This window comes from Alosa pseudoharengus, unplaced genomic scaffold (genome assembly GCF_046254945.1).
Source record: "Alosa pseudoharengus isolate Yale_2024_CS ecotype anadromous, Long Island Sound unplaced genomic scaffold, YU_APseudo_1.1 YU_APseudo_1.1_scf_1, whole genome shotgun sequence".
Taxonomy (NCBI): domain Eukaryota; kingdom Metazoa; phylum Chordata; class Actinopteri; order Clupeiformes; family Clupeidae; genus Alosa; species Alosa pseudoharengus.
In genome coordinates, this window is record NW_027468564.1 from 4,813,989 (window position 1) to 4,836,556 (window position 22,568).

General features: G+C 45.2%; 1 protein-coding gene across 9 annotated transcripts in view; it reads left to right on the plus strand.

Annotated features, from left to right (window-relative positions):
• The window catches only part of LOC143135426 (NACHT, LRR and PYD domains-containing protein 3-like), a 331,615-nt gene that overhangs the window by 169,756 nt on the left and 139,291 nt on the right, over positions 1-22,568 (plus strand). The gene's annotated exons all lie outside the window — the stretch shown is intronic.

A 22,568-nucleotide genomic window follows, 5' to 3' on the forward strand; every position in this document is an offset into this window, starting at 1 on the left:
CACCTCAATGCAACTAATCTGAGTAGGGCTACCCAGAAGCGCGCTTCATGCTGAACGAACAATGCAACGCAATACGGAGGTAGGCTACGAGTTAGCACACTGATGACATGGCCGCCGTCGCCAGTATTGTCAGTAGCCTATTGCCTCTACATTTTAATGTAGTTTTCATACATGACATTACCTAAGATAAAATGCCAACTTCTAGTCTGTTAACTCTGCTGAAATACAGGACTACCCAGCTAGCCACCAAAACATCGTAGGCTACTGTCTTACCTATAGGCAGGGTTGGGTAGTAACGGATTACATGTAATCTGGATTACGTAATCAGATTACAAAAATCAAGTAACTATAATCAGCCCAGATTACAATAAAAAATTGTGTAATCAGATTACAGTTACATTGTTGGGGATTACCTGATTACATTTTATCATGCAAGCAATGCAACTTTTTAATGATAGCCTAGTTATCTTTTAATTCGACAAGCTTCGGGCTTGCTGGTTCGATCCCCGACCAGTAGAAAAAATGTGGGCGGGGGAAGTGGTTGAGCACTGCTCTCCCATGCCCACATCCACGGCTGTGGCCCTTGAGTAAGGCACCTAACCCCTCATTGATCCCCGAGCGCCGTTGTAGCAGACAGCTCACTGCTCCGGGTTGGTGTGTGCTTCACTAATTCAAATTTCCCTCAAGGGATCAAAAGAGTATCTATACTTACTTACTAACTTATTTACTATTGGGGCAGGTCTCTCGGCACATTGCCTGATCTTTTCCTCCTAATCTTAATGTAGCCTCTTGTTTTAGTGTCACCGTTTACTTTGAGAAAGTCACCAGGTCCCCCTGGTTGAAAAACATCCCAAAGGAATAATTTTCTCACCCCCACAATTGAAATGGACATGGTGTCATTCAATCTCAGGCCATGTCCCTGGGTCAAATGGGTTGTGCATGTTTGGAGAATAGTGATCCATGATCACATCCATGATGACTAAGTGATCAATTTTGGGATGGGGAAAATTTCAACCACCAAAATACCACCCCCAAAGTGGAGAATAGCTATAGAAATGTATTAGTTTTGGGTGTTTTTCAGACAATGGGACCTGGTGACAAGGGCTACATTAAGATTTTTGGAAGAAAAGATCAGTTAATTCACACAGGAATGCTCAGAGCAAAGAGATTTCTTAGATGTAATGAAATAATAAACAGAAAAACTGAATGAGAATTCTTTCATCAATTCAGTGGTGGTGTATTTCACTTAAGGGACATATTTATTGAAGTAATCTAAAAGTAATCCTAAAGTAATCAGATTACGTTACATGTTTTTGGTAATCCTGATTACGTTACTGATTACAAAAATTGCCATGTAATTTGTAGTCAGTAATGGATTACATTTCAAAGTAATCTGACCCAACCCTGCCTATAGGCTAAATATTTGTTGTGGTAGCCTTATAAATCGCAAACTTCTAGCCTGTCAAATCCCTGACAGACTTATAGCCACCAAACATCGATGTAGGCCTACTGACTTACCTACCGTTTTAACATGCAAACGTTCATACTTTAAAATGTCATGGGCGTAGTGTCTCTTTCCCCCCGTTTTTCCTACTGTTCAATTATGTCTTTTTCTACTCAACGTTCTATTTCTTATCCTGGACTGCCACCTACTGGTTAGAAAAGGCAACAACCTAGTAATTATGTGAATGAAAATCTACATGTTTGAATGACCAAAAAACGACAAACCTTGCTGTTAGGGTACTGCACATGTAATTGACAGTGAGTGGAAACTTCAGACATTTCTTGTAATACTATGATGTCTAACTACCTTTATTGGCTTCCAATCACATATGCATTTCTAAAATAGGCCTACATCATATCTAATATCAGATGTTATGATTTACAAATCATGTTAACCCTATTGAAAATAGGTTAAAGATAACATATGAACTGTTGAAGGAGAAAGATTTTTTTTAAAAACAATCGCTCCACCTTTTAATTTAACCCTCAGAACTCCAGCCATTTTTTGCAGGATTTTGCATTACTATGATGTCTAGCTACCTACATACACACATAAACAGTAGCCTAACATTTAGCTTGTCCATACATTTGGAAATTCATTACCACCATAATGTCAAACAAATCAATTCCAAAAAAAGTGGACATGTTTAGTGTTTTACAATGTGTGTTGCATCTTGTATCCATTAAAAGGAATTGCTGCATCTTGTCAAGATATTCATTAAGATAAATGTGGAAAAACTTGTATTCAAAGTTGGGAGCTGAATTACCATATGCTTAGTCACACTAAACCTCATAAATATATCAAAGTTGGGAGCTGAATTACCATATGCCAGGGGTGTCCAAACTTTTTGACTCAAGGGCCACATTGGGTTTTGAAAATTGGCCGGCGGGCCACACAACAAAAATAAAATATATATATATACTGTATATATATGTTTTGTATAATTTAAATGACAAAGTAATTCTGTTGTAGAAAATTAATTTCTTAAGAAATACTGTTCATTTGATGTTGTTTAATTCATTTATAAATGGTGTACTGTCACTTTAAGCCAGCTCCACTAGCCTATGGCTAGTGCTGTGCCTATGGCTCACAGTTTATAAATGGTCAGTAGTGGAAACTACTGTTGCCATCGCGATTTCCTTTTAAAAGTTTCTTATAAAAAGGAGATATCAATTATCAACAATAACAAGCCAGCTGGAACCTGTCGCAGTATCTCTCTCTTGTGCACGCTCAAATGCGTTCCCAATTAAATGGAGTAGCATAACGTAGTTAGATCTGCTGCAATGGAGATACTATGTATCTCGATGTAACAAGCTGTTTTGACATTGACATGGTAAACGCTCTCTAAGAAGAGTGTAAAGCAGTTTGCAGTAGCCTAAAGTTAATCACAACGTTGTCTATGCTGGAATAGCGAGCGGCCTATGATAACCTAATTAATTAAATGCACGGCAGGCCTGATTAAAGTGCGTGGCGGGCCGGATCTATGATAAACTAATAAATGCTCGGCGGGCCGGATTAAAGTGCGTGGCGGGCCGCAGTTGGCCCGCGGGCCGTACTTTGGACACCCCTGCCATATGCTTAGTCACACTAACCCTCATAAATATATCAAAGTTGGGAGCTGAATTACCATATGCTTAGTCACACTAAACCTCATAAATATATCGAATGTGGGAGCTGAATATGCTTAGTCACACTAACCCTCATAAATATATCAAAGTTGGGAGCTGAATTACCATATGCTTAGTCACACTAAACCTCATAAATATATCGAATGTGAAAGGGTTTTCAGAAATCTCAAAACTCAAAATCCATGCTTGTACACACTGGAGAGAGGTCTTATAAACGTGCTCAGTGTGGAAAACGTTTTTCACATAGATCAGCTCTGGTATCCCATAGATGACACACCCTGGAGAGATGCCTCATAAATGTGCCCGGTGTGGAAAAGGATTTTATATGATTTCATATCTTAAATCCCATAGGCCTATGTTGATACTCTCTCAATGGAAACCTCATAAATGTGCCGTGTGGAAAAGGGTTTTATACGTGTGGGCGACTCAAAGCTTTGGTCACCGAGAGGCTGAGTAGGGGAGACTAACTTGCCCGACGCGCTGTCCAATAATTTCCAGTAGCTTCCAAGAAAGTTAAGTTCCTTTATTGAAGTAAAATCGTCATCTTCAGAATATCCAACACAGTTCAATGTCTAGTACCAATTCAAACGTCAATAAATCCAGTAATAAAATCCACAAGTTCCATGTAGTCCACAACAGCAATAATTCCTTTCAACAGCTATCAAATGTGGTCAGCAAAAAGTAAGGCTTCCCCCATCACCCCATCTCTGTTCATTCACAAAACACTTAGCAAGTGAGCAGGTGATATTATGATTCTTGCCGCCACCAACACCACGTGACCCAGTTACCGTGAGTAACCACACAAGTGCACAACACAGACGTCATCTGACCCCAACAAAATGATTTCATATCTTAAATCCCATATGTTGATACACTCTCAAGCGAAGCCTCATAAATGTGCCCAGTGTACAGTAGGAAAGCTTTTTCAAAAAAAGTAATTTAATAAAAACACGTGTGCACACTGCTAAGAATCCTCATAAATGTGGCCAGTGAGGATTGCACTTTTCACTTATTTCAAAGCTTAACTCTCATATGTTCAGAATGCACAAATGAATACACAAATCTACTGTAGATGTATTCCATTTTCAACTTGTCTTAAATCCCACTGTCAATACTAGTGATGTAGTACTCGAGTCCGGTCTCGAGACCAATTTCTGCTTTCTCGGTCTCGTCTCGGACTCGTTCTTTCAAAGACTCGGTCTTGACTCGGTCTCGGACCACAGTGGGAGGAGAAGGACTCGTAATTTCAGACCGAGTCCTCGAGACCAACACATTTTTTTATGTTCTTATAAAAAAACAGACAACACATAACAACAATAATAATAAAATGCAATGTTGACCGGCATTATTTGAAAATGACATCCCATGGTGCAAAGCAAAGATACTACCATCAGAGCCGTTTATTTATCTCTATGGCTCTGCTGCCGGTGAGTGTCTGTAGGTTAGCATAGTCCATATTAAGACGTTAAGACTGCTCCTCTAAACAATTCCCAATCTAGCTTAGTCTGTAGGCCTAACGGTTGATTATTAACTGGGGTGATATTAAATTATGAATAGGGAAACTGACATTTTTTTATGGTCTTGGTCTCGACTCGGTCTCGACTCCTAAAGGACTCTGTCTCGACTCGGACTTGCTTCCTCAAAGACTCGGTCTTGACTCGGACTCGACTGTATTTGAAAACCAACAGACTCGGTCTCGACTCGGTCTCGACCCTTCAAAGACTCGGTCTTGACTCGGACTCGGCATAGGCGGTCTCGTCCCCATCACTAGTCAATACACACCAGAGAGAAGCATCATACATGTATTGATTCAGTGTGGAAATTTTTTTTTTTTTAATCATTTCATATGATGAGATATGAAAACACAAACTGAAAAGAAGCCTCTTACATGTGACCAGTGTGGCAAGGTTTTCCCACAGATTTCAAATCTTAAAGGACAATTCCGGCGCAAAATGAACCTAGGGGTTAATAACACATTTGTACGAGTTCGACCGTTCGCTGGGATTTATTTTCATGCTAGTCGAATGTGACCAGTTTTATTGCAAACCGCTAATTAGCGTTTAACGCTAGCCTTCGGGGCACACGTACAGTAGAAAGAAATCGCTATTTCTATACCACTAGCAAGGCTCAAAATAGCACCACACTTACACAATAGCATAATGAGGGTCTCTACATGTAAACAGAAGCATTGGGAACTTTCTAAGTGTACAGGCAGTTTATTAAAAAGAAACACATTACCGTTCACGTCTGGTTCACATACAGGCAGGCGCCTTGGGAAAACAAAACTCTGAGATGTGAAGTGAATCTCGTGTGAAACGTTGTTGCTGTAAGAAAGGACTGTGCAAAAGAGAAGCACTGAACGCAACAGGAGACATAAGAGATGGCAGGAACGAATTTGAAGACATCGAGGATGAACCCTTATTGGACGTCGGAATATAGCCTACCAACGAAGAGCTGCGGAGCTCCCTGAAAGGGCTTTGAGAGAGAGAGAGCTACCTGTAGTCAATGCTGCACACAGCCTCGCACTTCTAGAAACTGTAGGCTACCTGCGGACATTGTGAAGCTATAGCCACCGAAGAGGAGTGCCTGTGTTGCATGGAGTGGGAACTGTTGCGTCGCGACCCCCAAGAGACGCAGTGTTTTGTAGAGTCTGAAGATTTCCCCTCATTGATAAACAGGGCTGTAGTTGAAACTTTTTTCCATGTCCCGAAAAGAAATTGGAGGCGGCGATCCATACCAGAGAGACCAGATGGACATCCACTAAGTAAGTACACTATACAAGTTATGTTACATCGGAGCTATTATTTCTGATAGGCCTATATTGAGCAAATTACGTTTGATTTTAGTTCACATCGCCTGCCTGTATATGTAAACAACCAGACGTGAACGGTAATGTGTTTCTTTTTAATAAACTGCCTGTACACTTACAAAGTTCTCAATGCTTCGGTTTACATGTAGAGACCCTCATTATGCTACTGTGTAAGTGTGGTGCTATTTTGAGCCTTGTTAGTGGTATAGAAATAGCGATTTCTTTCTACTGTACGTGTGCCCCGAAGGCTAGCGTTAAACGCTAATTAGCGGTTTGCAATAAAACTGGTCACATTCGACTAGCATGAAAATAAATCCCAGCGAACGGTCGAACTCTTACAAATGTGTTATTAACCCCCAGGTTCATTTTGCGCCAGAATTGTCCTTTAATATCCATAAGCTGATTCACACTAGAGTCAAGCCTCATGACTGAGCCCTTCACTCAAGTGGCAAGTCTTATAGTGTGAACACTCGGATTCTAGTGTGAACACTCCGGTTCTTATAGTGTGACCACCAGTGTTGGGGTACGAGTAACGCGTTAGAGTACTCTTATTAGTTTTTTTCAGTAACGAGTAATCTAACGCGTTAGTTTTGCGAATTCAGTAATCAGTAACTCCGTTATTTTCCAAAATAAGCACTCGTTACTTCGTTACTTTAAGAATTTCCCTCGATAAGGAAAGTAAAGTCCCTGCTTTTCTGCATTTAGTCAGATGTGGCTGCTTGCGTCTGTGCCCTGCTCCTTGCCTCTGTGTGTGTGTGTGTGTGTGTGTGTGTGCAGGCGAGCCTGCAGGTGTACGTCCATACACACACTGTGCGTACCAAGCTACTCAACAACAGAAAATTTCCCTTGTGTGTGTGTGTATTCACACCAAATTGGCCTACCATACCTTCCCAACTATGCACAGTATCCCTTTAGCTGCATGGCATTAGGCTATTTACCATTTTCTATAACGTAAAGTTAGTGAACACATTATCAAAATTAACGTGCACGCATTTTGTTTGAGCAGGAGAGAGAATACGCACGCAGACACGGAATAGGCTACTTGTTGTTTTCTTTTACTCGGCTATCTATATATGGTTATCAGCACACAATGTTGAGCTAATTCACTAACTCAATACTCATCAATGGATATCACAAGTTTAAACAACGAAAACAAAGGATGGAGGCAGCAAAGCTAGGAGTTATTCCAGATGGGCAAGAACAAGGTAGGCAATTGGTGTGCTTGTCAGAACGTTAGACTGCACTAAAGCCAGACGTCACGTTACGCTAGAACAAAATAAAACAAAACTAAAAGTAACTTTAGCCTTTATAGGGCTGTATCAAGTGGTCCAAATGAGTAGGTCATTGTAGACATTGTCGTTGTATTATTACATGTGGATGTTGTTATGCTATGTAGGCTAATTTTTGCTGACCAATGCACGGACCTAAAACGGACAAATATTGTTCACGAGTGACTTTTTTTTTTTGCGGGGGGGGGGGTGATGAGTGTGCGTACCATAACATTAATTCCTGCAGGCGCCCCTGTGTGTGTGTGCGCGCACACACCTGTGTGTGTAAGCTACGTGTGTTTGATTCTTGGAGGTACGCGCATTATTTTGAAGGTTGCCTACCTGTTAAGCACTTTGTTAGGCCTGCACTTGTAAAGTTGATTTAGGCTATTAATAGTGTGATGCACTGTTCTTTTGTGCGCAGCCTAATACGGTAAGCTACATTCTTATGTTAAAATTAAAAAAGAGGAAACAACATCGGACAAGGATGTTTACTGTTTTTTTGTTTTTGTTTTTATTAGGCTATTACTCTGCCTATTACCGGTATATGCTATTCATGGAAGCTGTTCTAATTCTCAAAGGATGAATGCCTGTTAAATAAAACGTGCAATATGCTGACTGTCTTTCCTGTCATTATCCTACAGTTAGGTTCATGATTGATTCATAAACAGTCAGCACTGTTGGTGCATCTAAAGGAGGATGTGTGTTGCTGCTGCAGGCGGAGACGCACCCCAAACACGTTTTAATTGTTGGTAACACACGAGTACTCTAACGCGTTACTTTTATTTATAGGTAACGTAGTAACGTAACGGATTACTTTTAATTGATAGTAACGTAGTAACGTAACTAACTACTTTCAAAAGTAACGATACCCAACACTGGTGACCACTCCGATTCTTATAGTGTGAACACTCCGATTCTTATAGTGTGAACACTTTGTTTATGTTGTGGTAAACCTGCCAGCTAATGAAGCAGAGGAAATAAAAACACGATTACTCTGTGGGAAAAATGATAAGATTATTTACTAACATGCATTTTCATGTAACCCTGAACAAGTTGTAAGAAGATGTGTTTCCCATGTGAAGAGGGAAGAGGGTTTGGAAAAGGGATCTTATTTATGTTTGTTTATATCTGTGTAAATATGCAGGAAATGTATTTGTTTTTATGTATCTATATGTTTTATTTAATTACATCATATGTTTTCTGATTTATCCTCATTTGTGCATCATTTTGTTGAATAAATATATCTAGAGGTTTCATGGGCCTAATTCAATGAAGCCCCTATGAAATGCTCTTGAAGGCTGTTCTGATGGGTATTTCAAGTATAAGTATATATAGTCTTTTGATCCCGTGAGGGAAATTTGGTCTCTGCATTTATCCCAATCCGTGAATTAGTGAACACACAGTGAGGTGAAGCAAACACTAATCCTAGCGCAGTGAGCTGCCTTCAACAACAGCGGCGCTCAGGGAGCAGTGAGGGGTTAGGTGCCTTGCTCAAGGGCACTTCAGCCGTGCCTACTGGTTGGGGTTCGAACTGGCAACCCGCCGGTTACAAGTCCAAAGTGCTAACCAGTAGGCCACGGCTACCCCCAACATCACTGCATTATTGGAGGTTGAGTCCCGAAATGAAAAAACTGACCAGTGAACTACATCAGTGCCCTTTTTGCCGATATAAGACAGTAAAGCAGGGGTCGGCAATTACGTTTGGACCCGGGCCAATTTTTTTTCAGACAATGGCATCGCGGGCCATAGCTTTTGTAATTTGTAATTTTAGCTTTTGGTTATAGGCCTACTATTTCAATTAATTATTATATTATATTAAAATAAACATAATCTAACTTTTAAAATGCATTTAATTTAATTCCATTAAAAACGTTTATTTGCTTATGTGCGCTGTTTTTATGCCGCCTGCTGCATCTCCTGTCGTCTCTCATGAAACAGGCGACTTGCCTAGCAACTTGCCGTAACTAATGTGTACAAATATTATTCTTTTGGATGACGTGTAAATGATTAGCTGAACATTGCTATATGCTAGTTATCGATGCAAAATGTCGTTGTCAAAAGCCTTGAAAAGAAAAATTGATTCAGAATGCAGGACCTACAAAGAAGAATGGAAGCAGAGGTATGTGTTGAGCCTGCCTGCATTTATTAATGCCAAGCCTATTAATTTAACGAAACATAGGCTATTTTTGACCTTGCCCACTGGAAGAGGGAGACAGGACACTTTTGTTTTTTTTTTTGCACAAGATTACGCGCACTCGCGTGCCAATACCGTTCCGACCTGTGCGTCATGGATAACTGCAAGGATGTTCCACCTGTTGTTTTGTCACTTTAGTAGGACTATCATCTATACCTCAATAAATGTTTTGAAATTGATGGGATTGCTGTAGGCCTTTTTTTCTTTTTAAAACATGGGGTTAAAAAAAAAATCATTTTTTTTAATTTTTTATTTAAACAGCAAATTAACGTCATCTCGCGGGCCAGATAGAATAGATGGCGGGCCAAAATTGGCCCGCGGGCCACTATTTGCCGACCCCTGCAGTAAAGTATATGGTCAACAACCACTTAAAGGGTCATGCGTCAATCAAGCACAAAGGTAGGCCTACCATCTTGTTTCTTTGTATGTTGAATACAGTGTTTAATTTGATGTCACATCTTTTGGCCCCGATTCTTTATCCCAGTGTATTTAACTAATTTAATTTTATAATATATTGTGTAAGTTTTTCTGTTATTCCTCTCTTTCAGAGTTCATCATCATAAAATGTGGACTTCTTTGCCGTCATGCCACACACTACCATTGTTGTTACTGCACTGACACCATACTCAACAGAGCACAATTTATCATGCACCTGGATAATCATAGTCACCTCTGCCTCAAGAGCAGTCTGTTGCCCCATGTTACGGTCTCATAGACACTAGGTACACAGGTAAGGGTTTAACTATGGGCTACACTAGTCTAGGGGCTATCAAACCGTCCTAGCATCCGGAGACCCGAACTTTATGCGTGTAATTTAACGTGGGGGTATGCATGTAAGATGCTAAGGGTGTGTGTGTGGGTATATCCCAGGGGAGAGAAGGCTTACCTCCAGATCAGCGCAAGCCTGGCACCAGTGCCGGTCAGTACAAGCGAGAGATTGTACGTTCAGGAAGGTGAATGGTAAGATCCTTCAGTTCCCTGTAGGACTCAAGAGACCACGTCCGATGGACACGACGCTGTTTTGGAACTCGCGGCACACGAAGCGGGCAGTCACAAAGAACCACGAGAGTTCTCTCTCCACTCAGCTTATAATGACACGCCCTAAAGAACCACGAGAGTTCTCTCTCCACCCAGCTTATAATGACACGCCCTAAAGAGGCAGCCAGCTCCCCCTGGGGTATTACCCTGGAAATCCAGAGTTCTCACGAGAGCACAATGGAATTGTCTCTGCGGGACACTCTGGCAATGAGCAATGATGCACGTTACTTTTACCCCAACATTCCAGGGAACCAGCTAAACTGATGAAGACAGTGCTGCAACGTTGGAGGACAGTACACCTTGCCGTAGTGTTATCTGATTGCGTTGAAGTCCGAAATCATTCAGAGTAAACATGGTCTAGTGTTATCCAATTGCGTGCAGTGAGATTTTTAAATGCATGGTTGTTGCCGCCCCTCGAGTTGGGCCATTACATTGTTCTTTGCCAGACCCTTAATCTTTCTAGATTACCAGGGTCTGGATTTTCCAAGCTACTGGGGTATGGGATGTGAACCAGGAATGATGTGCTGTAGTGTCTCAGTGCAGCTCCTAACCTTGAGTTCTGCACTAGCCTACCGCAACACCCCAACACAGCACCCACCTGTGCCTCATGAGCAGTCTGTTGCCCCAACACAGCACCCACCTGTGCCTCATGAGCAGTCTGTTGCCCCAACACAGCACCCACCTGTGCCTCATGAGCAGTCTGTTGCCCCAACACAGCACCCACCTGTGCCTCATGAGCAGTCTGTTGCCCCAACACAGCACCCACCTGTGCCTCATGAGCAGTCTGTTGCCTCATGAGCAGTCTGTTGCCCCAACACAGCACCCACCTGTGCCTCATGAGCAGTCTGTTCTCTCTAGATGAATAACACTTGGTTAGTTGCAACACTTGGTTTGGTATGTGATAAGTAGTTTTTGCAGTGTGGCTTTTTTATATTTATTTTTTATCTATATTTACCATATTATTGAATAATTAAATAAAGCTTTTCCACACTGGACACATTTATGAGGCTTCTCCAGCGTGTACTAGCATATGGCGTTTAAGACTACATATTAGTGAAAAAGCTTTTCCACACTGGACACATGTATGAGGCTTCTCCAGCATGTACTAGCATATGGCATTTAAGACTACATATTAGTGAAAAAGCTTTTCCACACTGGACACATGTATGAGGCTTCTCTCCAGTGTGAGTCAGCATATGAGTTTTAAGCGGAGAGAGGAGGACAAATGCTTTTCCACACTGGACACATTTATGAGGCCTCTCTCCAGTGTGTGTTAGTATATGGCATTTCAGAGCTGAAGAGTGAGCAAAGGCCTTGCCACACTGATCGCATATATGACGCTTCTCTCCAGTGTGTGTTAGCATATGGGAATTTAAATGTGCAATTTGTGCAAAACCTTTTCCACACTGGTCACATTGATGAGGCTTCTCTCCAGTGTGAAGAAGCATGTGGGATTTAAAAGTCGAAATGTGAGCGAACGCTTTGCAGCACCGAAGACATTCGTAGGGCCTTTCTCCCGTGTGTGTTAGCATGTGGGATTTGCTCCGTCACTAGCTCCTCCTCTCCCACTTGCTATCCACCTGTGTGTCTCCTCTCTCTCTCTCTCTCTCTCTCTCCATCACCAGCTCCTCCTCTCCCACTTGCTATCCACCTGTGTGTCTCCTCCTCCTCTCTCTCTCTCTCTCTCTCTCTCTCTCCGTCACTAGCTCCTCCCACTTGCTATCCACCTGTGTGTCTCCTCCTCTCTCTCTCTCCATCACTAGCTCCTCCTCTCCCACTTGCTATCCACCTGTGTGTCTCCTCCTCCTCCTCCTCTCTCTCTCTCTCTCTCTCTCTCTCTCTCTCTCCATCACTAGCTCCTCCTCTCCCACTTGCTATCCACCTGTGTGTCTCCTCCTCCTCCTCTCTCTCTCTCTCTCTCTCTCTCTCTCTCTCTCCGTCACTAGCTCCTCCTCTCCCACTTGCTATCCACCTGTGTGTCTCCTCCTCCTCCTCCTCCTCCTCTCTCTCTCTCGCTCCGTCCCAGACAACCGCCTCTACGCCTCAGAGTACCACAACGTGGGCGGTTTCTATGGCAACTGCAACGAGGCGGCCATGATGCTAGAGCCGGTGAGGGACGGCCCAATGGGCGTGGCCTTAGAGGTGAGCAGCGTATACGTCCGTGTGGGATGCTGGGTAATGTAGGAGATTCACATGGATGTCTCGCAGAAGCCCTTCACACACTCTCCGCACGGGAGGGAGGCCCTTGAACAGCACCATTGTTTCAGTCGTGACCCAAGCATGGCTGCCTGGGGGTTGTGTGTTGTGTGTGTGTTGTGGGAGGAGGGGGTGGCGGCTATTTAACCTCAACAGCGGAAGGAAAAACAGCTCAGGCTGGGGCTTCCACCCAACGCAGCGAGCCTGTCGCCAGAGCACACAGCCAGCGAGGCCTTCTGGGTAATGTAGGAGCGCTGGGGGCGGAGCGCACAGCCGTGTGGGATGCTGGGTAATGTAGGAGCACTGGGGGCGGAGCACACAGCCGTGTGGGATGCTGGGTAATGTAGGAGCGCTGGGGGCGGAGGGGCTTTAATTGAATTGAATTGAGAGAAAGAGAGAGAGAGAGAGAGAGAGCGTCTCCAATCGCACCACCTCTCATCCCTGAGGGGACAGTGTCTGGTGTCTGAGCCAGAGAGCAGATGGAGAAGGACATCCAGGACAACAAGTTCATCGAGGCGGGCCAGTTTAACGAGAACCTCTACGGGACCAGCGTCATGTCTGTCCGAACTGTGGCTGAAGGGGTTGAGTATTATTACAGGTACACTCCTCTCATATGTCAATTAGGCATATCCATCAATCTATCTATCTATCATATATGTGTGTATTGAGCAGGAGCCTGTAAAGTCAGCTGGGTCGTTGTTTAGAAAATATCTAGTGTAGTCTGAGTTTTAGAGAGAGAGAGAGAGAGTGTGGGTGTGTGTGTGCAAACACAGACAGACAGTCACACACACACACACAAACACAGACAGACACCCACACACACACCTACACCCACACACACCCACACACACACACACACCTACACCCACACACACACACACCCACACCTACACCCACACACACACCCACACCCACCCACACACCTACACCCACACACACACCCACACCCACACACACACCCACCCACCTACACCCACACACACACACCTCTTCCCGGGTCCAGCGTGTCTTTCCCAGGTGTCGTTTGGCTCCCTTGGCCAGTGAGCCCCTCACACTCCACAGGACATTAGGTCACACACACACACACACATACACTCTGTGAGCTGTAGTGTACTGTACAGTTAATCATAGGGTGGGGTTCTGTTTAAGGACCTATGAGAACTGTAGTCTTGACTGTACTGTTGGTTTAATCACAGGGTGGAGGTTCTGTTTCAGGACCTATGAAAACTGTAGTCTTGACTGTACTGTTGGTTTAATCACAGCCTAAAAGAGCTGTAGGGACTTCATCAAATATCACCTGGTCCACCTGGCAAACTGACACGCCCCTTACATTTATGTTAGGTTCGTCTGGGAATCGAACCCAGGTCTCCCGCAGGCGAGAGCCCTACCTCGGTGCCACAAGGTGGTGTGTTGACTCAGAATGCAGAGACACACGTTAACTCAGTTCAAGGTTTTTACTTGAAAAGCAGGGCAAAGGTATCCAACAGGGAACAGGCAAAATCCAAGGTCACAATCCAGGCAAGGTCCAATCCAAAACAGTCAGAAAACAGTGAACAATCCAAAGGTAGCAGGCAAACTCGTAATCCAGAAAACAGGCAGGTAAGGTCAGTTACAAGCAAACAATCACAGGGAAACACTCTGAGAAAAACTCACGGAACGGCTAGTCTACAGGACTGCACCAGTGTCAACTCAAGACTGAGCAAAGAACTCAAAACAACAGGGGGTTTAAATAGGCAACTTAACAAGGCTCAGGTGAAACTAACAAATCAATAATGAGAACATGTGATCTGAACATGTGACAGGCATCAAACAAAAACACTGAGGACCTCACATGGCCAAAAAAGGAACAACAGTCACATAATTCATGACAGGACCCCCCTCCCTACGAACGTCTCCTGACGTTCCTTCTGGGGCGATCAGGATGGTTCCGATGGAAGTCTTTGATGAGGTCTGGGTCCAGAATATCTCGAGCAGGGACCCAGGATCGTTCTTCTGGGCCATACCCCTCCCAGTCCACCAGATACTGAAGACCCCGTTGAACTCGACGGGAATCCAAGAGGCGGTTAATCGCGAACACCGGCTCACCATCGATGAGTCTAGGGGGCGGTGGTGGTCTTGTTGCAGGCGCCAGCGGGCTGGTGACAACAGGCCGAAGACGGGAGACGTGGAACGTAGGGTTAATCCACATGGCCCGGGGAAGTTGAAGACGATAGGAGACAGGATTAATCCTCCTCAAGATCTTGAAGGGTCCCACAAACCGAGGCGCCAGCTTGCGGGACTCCACCCGCAGAGGAAGATCTCGTGTCGACAGCCAGACTCTCTGCCCAGGGCGTAGTGGTGGAGCAGGCCTGCGACGGCGGTTGGACTGAAGCTGGTATTGTCTCGCAGACCTTCGAAGAGCCGACCGGACCTTACGCCAGACACGTCTGCACCGCCGGACGAAGTTCTGGGCTGAAGGAACCCCAACATCTGCCTCCTGGTCCGGAAACAGTGGAGGCCGAAACCCAAACTGGCACTCAAAGGGCGAGAGACCTGTAGAAGAGCAACACAGGGTGTTATGAGCGTATTCCGCCCAAACGACATACCTGCTCCAAGAAGAAGGGTTGGCGGAGGCCAGGCATCGGAGGGTGGTCTCGAGGTCCTGGTTGAGCCTCTCTGTCTGACCATTAGACTCTGGATGAAAGCCAGAGGAGAGACTGACATCAGCCCCAATCAGTTTACAAAAGGCTCTCCAAAACCGAGATGTGAACTGAGGCCCACGATCCGAGACTATGTCCAGAGGAAGGCCAAACGTTCTGAAAACCTGCTGGCACACAAGCTCAGCAGTCTCTTGAGCGGAGGGGAGTTTGGGCAAGGGAATAAAATGGCAGGCCTTGGAAAAACGGTCCACAACAACTAAAATGACCGTGTGACCCTGGGAGGGGGGAAGACCAGTAATGAAGTCCATGGAGATGTGGGACCAGGGCCGTTTGGCTATGGGCAGGGGGTGAAGCAGGCCATGGGGGCGGGTGTGGGGGCTCTTGTTTCGGGCACAAACAGGACAAGCAGCAACAAAGGACTTAACGTCAGTACTCATCCTGGGCCACCAGAACCGCCTTTTCAAAAACTCCAATGTCCTGCCTGTGCCTGCATGGTTAGTCAACTGGGAGGAATGTCCCCATTGTAGAACTTGTGTGCGCACAGAGGTTGGAACAAAAAGTTGTCCCGAAGGACCATTACCAGGACCCGGCTCCATCCTCTGGGCTCGTCGCACCACCGTCTCAATTCCCCATTGCACAGGAGCCACAATCTTGGAATCCGGAAGGATTGTCGCCGGGGTGTCGTCATGGTCAGTGTTCTGAAAGAGTCTGGACAGAGCATCTGGCTTCTGATTCTTAGAACCAGGACGATAAGAGAGCACAAAATCAAAACGATTGAAGAAAAGGGCCCACCTTGCCTGCCGAGGATTGAGACGCCTGGCCTTTTGCACATATTCCAAATTCTTGTGGTCCGTCCAAACCAGGAAAGGATGCTGTGCCCCCTCAAGCCAATGCCGCCACTCACCTAAGGCCATCTTGATTGCCAGAAGCTCTCTATCACCCACATCATAATTCCTTTCAGCAGGAGAGAGACGAGAGGAGAGGAAGGCGCAAGGGTGGAGTTTGCCATCTGCAAGACGCTGGGAGAGGACCGCACCCACTGCCACATCCGAAGCATCTACTTCAACAACAAAAGGAAGACAAGGGTCAGGCAAGGTAAGTATTGGAGCTGAAGTAAACCTCACCTTCAGAGCTTGAAAGGCCCGCTCAGCCTCTGGAGACCAGACAAAAGGACCCGATCGCTTCTTGGTTAGGTTGGTCAGTGGTGCAACCACTGAACTGAATCCTCTAATGAATTTCCTGTAGAAATTAGCAAACCCAAGAAAGCGCTGGACCTCCTTGACCGAGGTGGGTGGAGACCATTCACGTACTGCTAGAGTCTTCTTGAGGTCCATACAAAGATTTCCCTTGGACAGGATGAACCCCAAAAAGGACACCTCGGAAACATGAAATTCACACTTCTCCGGCTTCACAAAAAGGTGGTTGTCCAGAAGACGCTGAAGAATGAGTCTGACATGATGTACATGCTCATGTAGGGACTTGGAGAATATGAGGATGTCATCCAAATAAACGAAGACGGATCTGTTCAACATATCCCTCAGGACGTCGTTTATGAGTGCCTGGAAGACAGCTGGAGCATTGGTTAACCCAAAGGGCATGACCAAGTACTCATAATGTCCTGTTGGTGTGTTAAAAGCTGTCTTCCACTCATCCCCCTCTCGGATCCGAACCAAATGATAGGCATTGCGAAGGTCAAGCTTGGTGAAAACTGTTGCCCCCTGAAGCAACTCAAAGGCTGAAGACATTAGTGGTAAAGGATAACGGTTCTTCACAGTCACCTTGTTTAGCCCACGGTAATCGATGCAGGGTCGGAGACCGCCATCCTTTTTACCAACAAAAAAGAATCCAGCCCCCGCGGGAGAAGATGATGGACGAATGATTCCAGCTTCTATGGAGGTTGTGATATATTCCTCCATGGCCTTGGTCTCAGCGGATGTGAGGGAGAAGATTCTACCACGTGGAGGAAAGGCCCCTGGAAGGAGATCAATCGCACAATCGTAAGGTCTGTGAGGTGGCAGTGATGTGGCCCTCTTCTTATTGAAAACCTCACGCAGGTCATGGTACTCGGAAGGGACTCGGGACAACTCGAGAGGACCAAGAGACTTAGGAGCACAGGGGGAGACTCTGGAGAGAAGACAGGTAGCTTGGCAATTAGGGCCCCACTCAACCACAGTCCCTGAAGACCAGTTGATATGGGGACTATGGTGAGACAACCAGGGAAAACCAAGCACAACAGGGAACTCAGGAGACTGGATGAGATTGAACTGGACCCTCTCATGATGTCTTTCGCCCACTGACAAGAGAAGAGGAGTAGTAATAAGATCAACGGTACCTTTTCCCAAGGGTCTTCCATCAAGGGCAGTCACAGTGAGATGGTGGTCCAGGTTGGTTACAGGGAGACGAAGCACGTGGTAGAAGTTGTGGGAGTAAGAGTTGCTCCCGTCACAGTACTTCCCCTCCTGGACGGGACTGCACTTTTCCCGAAAGCTCAGGACAAGATGAGCGAAAGTGATCCGGCTTCCCACAGTAGAGACAGCATCTCTCCCTCATCCTGCGGTTTCGTTCGGCTTGGGAAAGTCGGGTGCCTCCTAGCTGCATTGGTTCCTCTGGACAAGGGGACACGTTCTGGAACTCTTGGAACCCCTGCAGTGGACTCGAGGCTGGGGCACTGGCTCTGTGGGTGGACTGAAGCTCTGGTTGTCGTTCACGTCTCCTCTCTCGCATTCGGTTGTCAAGCCGAATAGTCTGGTAGATCAGGGACTCGAGATCTGTGGCCGGATCCTTTGTAGCCAGTTCATCCTTAATGCCATTAGACAGGCCGTGATGGAAAGCGGCGATGAGTACTTCCATATTCCACCTGCTCTCTGCCGCCAAGGTGCGGAAGTGCACAGCATACTCAGCCACACTAGAGTTGCCCTGACGCAGCTGGAACAACCTGTTGGCAGCCTCTCTCCCTCCAACTGGATGGTCGAATACTCGCCGCATCTCAGCAGTAAAGTCCTGGTAGCTGTTACAGGAAGGACCTTGCTGCTCCCAAATGGCAGTAGCCCAAGCTCGGGCCTTCCCTGTCAGAAGGGTGATGATGTAAGCAATCCTGGCACGATCAGTAGGGAAGGTGGAGGACTGGAGCTCGAAGGTAAGCGAGCACTGGGTCAGGAACCCCCTGCAGTCTCTTGGGTCACCGTCAAATCTCTCGGGAGTAGGCAGACGAGGCTCGCAGGCAGGCTGGACTGGAACCGGTGGAGCTGGAGGGACAGGAGGAGCTGGAGGTGGAGGAGAACGATTGACTAATGTGGTCAATGTCCCTTGGATCTGGTGGAGAAGTTGTTCATGGCGGCTGACGGAACTGTCATGAGCTCGTAGTCGCTCCTCGTGACGAAGCACCGTAGCATCATGACTGACCACCGCTGCATACATCTGCTCCATGGTCGAAGAACAGGGAGGCGGTGTCTGCGGCTTCGGCTGTGCCTGCTGGGTCTCTGCTGAGTCTACGTCCATGGCTCAGTCTTGCTGTTAGGTTCGTCTGGGAATCGAACCCGGGTCTCCCGCATAGCAGGCGGGAGCCCTACCTCGGTGCCACAAGGTGGTGTGTTGAGACTCAGAATGCAGAGACACACGTTAACTCAGTTCAAGGTTTTTACTTGAAAAGCAGGGCAAAGGTATCCAACAGGGAACAGGCAAAATCCAAGTTCACAATCCAGGCAAGGTCCAATCCAAAACAGTCAGAAAACAGTGAACAATCCAAAGGTAGCAGGCAAACTCGTAATCCAGAAAACAGGCAGGTAAGGTCAGTTACAAGCAAACAATCACAGGGAAACACTCTGAGAAAAACTCACGGAACGGCTAGTCTACAGGACTGCACCAGTGTCAACTCAAGACTGAGCAAAGAACTCAAAACAACAGGGGGTTTAAATAGGCAACTTAACAAGGCTCAGGTGAAACTAACAAATCAATAATGAGAACATGTGATCTGAACATGTGACAGGCATCAAACAAAAACACTGAGGACCTCACATGGCCAAAAAAGGAACAACAGTCACATAATTCATGACACATTCAGCTGTGTCTTTGGCATTAAAAGGCAACGGATCTTCAAACATCTCTGTTAAGACATCACTCTTTAGACACAGAGTTAAAGTCATGGGAACATTATCTCTCTCTGTGTCATAAACAAACACTCAGGAGGCAATAACATCCAGCCACAAGTCAAGGCAGCGCTCTTTAGACACAGAGTTGTAGTCATGGGAACATTATCTCTCTCTGTGTCATAAACAAACACTCAGGAGGCAATAACGTCCAGCCACAAGTCAAGGCAGCGCTCTTTAGACACAGAGTTGTAGTCATGGGAACATTATCTCTCTCTGTGTCATAAACAAACACTCAGGAGGCAATAACGTCCAGCCACAAGTCAAGGCAGCGCGGCTACCTCAGTGCTGGCCCGAAGCGGAGCGACACAGACCGAAGTGCCTCACAGCACAGGATAAAGGCAACACTTCATCTTCATTCCCACATGCTTATACACACTGGTGAGAAGCTTCATAAATGTATTCAGTGTGGACGATTTCAACGGGACTCATTTTAATTTGCCTACCAGCAGCTAACTATACTACACCACAGTAAACCCACTAGACTACACCACAGTATACCCACTACAGCCAACTACTACATCACAGTATACCCACTACAGCTAACTACTACACCACAGTATACCCACTACAGCTAACTACATCACAGTATACCCACTACAGCTAACTAGACTACATCACAGTATACCCACTACAACTAACTAGACTACATCACAGTATACCCACTACAGCTAACTAGACTACACCACAGTATACCCACTACTAGACTACATCACAGTATACCCACTACAGCTAACTAGACTACACCACAGTACACCCACTACAGCTAACTAGACTACATCACAGTATACCCACTCAGGGTTTCCGTTGTCCGGTAATTACCGGACATTGGCCGGGAAAAAAAATTAAATGTCCGACAAAATTAAATCTCTCCGGTCAAATTGTCCGATTGAAATTGGCTAATATCCCGTCCCCTAACGCAATCTGAATTTGAGAATAAGCCTTAACCCTCTAGGCGCCACAGGCGACTATAGTCGACAAGATGCGGTACTGAATAAAACGGCCGATTTAGTCAAATAGGGTGTCATATTTCGTTCGACCTCCCCTCCACTAGATGGCAGACATGTCATACGTCATCCCCGAGTCCGAAAAAGGGCACGCTTTAAACAAAACTTTTTAGCTACAGCGCATTGAATCAGTGCGTGAAAAGTGTGCGTGTGAGCCACTTTGTCAGAGCGATATTGTCAACGTCAGCGAGTATTTGCATTAGATTATCGTCTAATGGCATCAAAAAAGTTTACCTGAAATGAAGTGTTGGGTCTTCTATTCGCGGACCCTGATTCTGAAGGGGAATATCTGCCTTCAGAAAATGACGGTGATTCGTTTAGTGAGGCTTCAGATGCGTCCCTGCCTTGCAATGATGCAGCTGGACAAAGTGAGAGTTTACTCCATAGTTTAGCTTACACCAAGCACAAACGTTGAATCGTTTGCCCAATGTCACTGGTGGGAATAATGTTTCACGGGTTCGGAGTGTTCATCGGGAAGTTAGCAGGGTGTTAGTGGTGTGGCAAACGAGGCTGGAGGTAGCCTAATGATAGCGCTAGCTTCTGTCTTCTGAACGTGTGCCTCTCCACAATTGCGGCGACAGTAACGTGGTGGAGCCTTTGTCTAATTCCACTGGGTATGTTAGACGAGGTCGAAATGCTCATAGGACAGTTAGTGGGGAACGTAGTGGCAGTGTGGGGAGTCGCAATGAGAATGACAGTAGGCCTAGTCCGAGCTGCGCAAATTCTCTCCACTCGGTGCGCGCGAGGCAGATCTGGCCATGCTGCTCGCATGGTGGAGGTGGTGACACGCTCTCTCCCTCTCCCTCTCCCACACACACACACACATTAGGTCATGCATAGTCTATCACAAGATGATGGGAATGCCGGCCCTGTATGGATAGGGATAGGGAGTCATTATCTCTACAGCAAAAGGCCTGCTACATAAAAAAAAATGTCAGCCATTTATTATGATTTACACTGTTGATTTGCTATCTATTTCCCTGATCATTTAGGACATACACTATGTGTTCCTTTTTGTGTGTTCATGTCCTTGTGATGTGTGTGTCTTTGTCAGCTAAGAAAAAAAAACAAAAAAACATCAACAAAAACAACAAAAAGAAAAAAAATACTAACATTGTCTCTTGTCTTGTCTCGTCATCTCACTCCTGATCTGTGCCTTGCCGTGGCAAATGAGCTTTTGAACTAAACAGGTCTTGTCTACTTGTGTTTGTGTGTCATCTGAATAATATATATGTGCCCCATACATGGAATCAGAGTGCCTACTGTATATAGTAAATGGAAAATCTCTACAGCAAAAGGCCAGTCTACCGCTACATGCATTTGGTTTGTTACTGCCATTTATTAGTAATGATTTACACAGTTTGTTCACTACTTAGTATTTACCTGAGCATTCAGTATTGTGCAATATAGCATACAGAAGGTGGACATTTTGGGGGGAAAGAAGTGGTGCATTTTATCATTCAAACATGCGACTTTTCATGAAAATTCTATAATCCAAGATGGCCGCCACCGTATGACGTCATAATATGCAAATTAGATATAAACATTTAATCTCTACATAAACTTTGGGTCATCCTTAATATTTCTCTAATTTACAGAAAGTCTCTATCTCTTATCACTTTTAAGATATAGCCTTTTGAAATGAAGATGTCAAAATTGATCGTTTCGGAAAAAAACCTCTGGCGCCTAAAGGGTTAATATGAAAGCCTATATTATACGTCCTCTGGCTATGTTTTTAAATGAACAGGCTCTACCGTTTGAAAAGTAAGCTATTAAACAACACGCATAGCCTATGCCAGAGCCGTAGTCACCATAGACATTGAGGGGGACGTGTCCCCCCCAATATTCAAATATGATCAAAATGTCCCCCCCAATATACGGACATAGAAAAAGAAAGAAAGAATAAAGCGCTGTACTAGGCCTACAGGAAACCAACACACATCTGTAATCAAACGTAAATAACGCACAAATTAGTGACCTATTGTTCCAGAGTGGTGATTTTCCGTTTTTCGTTAGTGGCTTTACTGCACCCTACTGCGGTGAGGTAGGGCTGTCAACAATATCGCAAAAGCTACCGGTACAATTTTCACAAAATTCTTGGAAAGGTGTAGCACAGGCTAAGAAAATCCCATACATG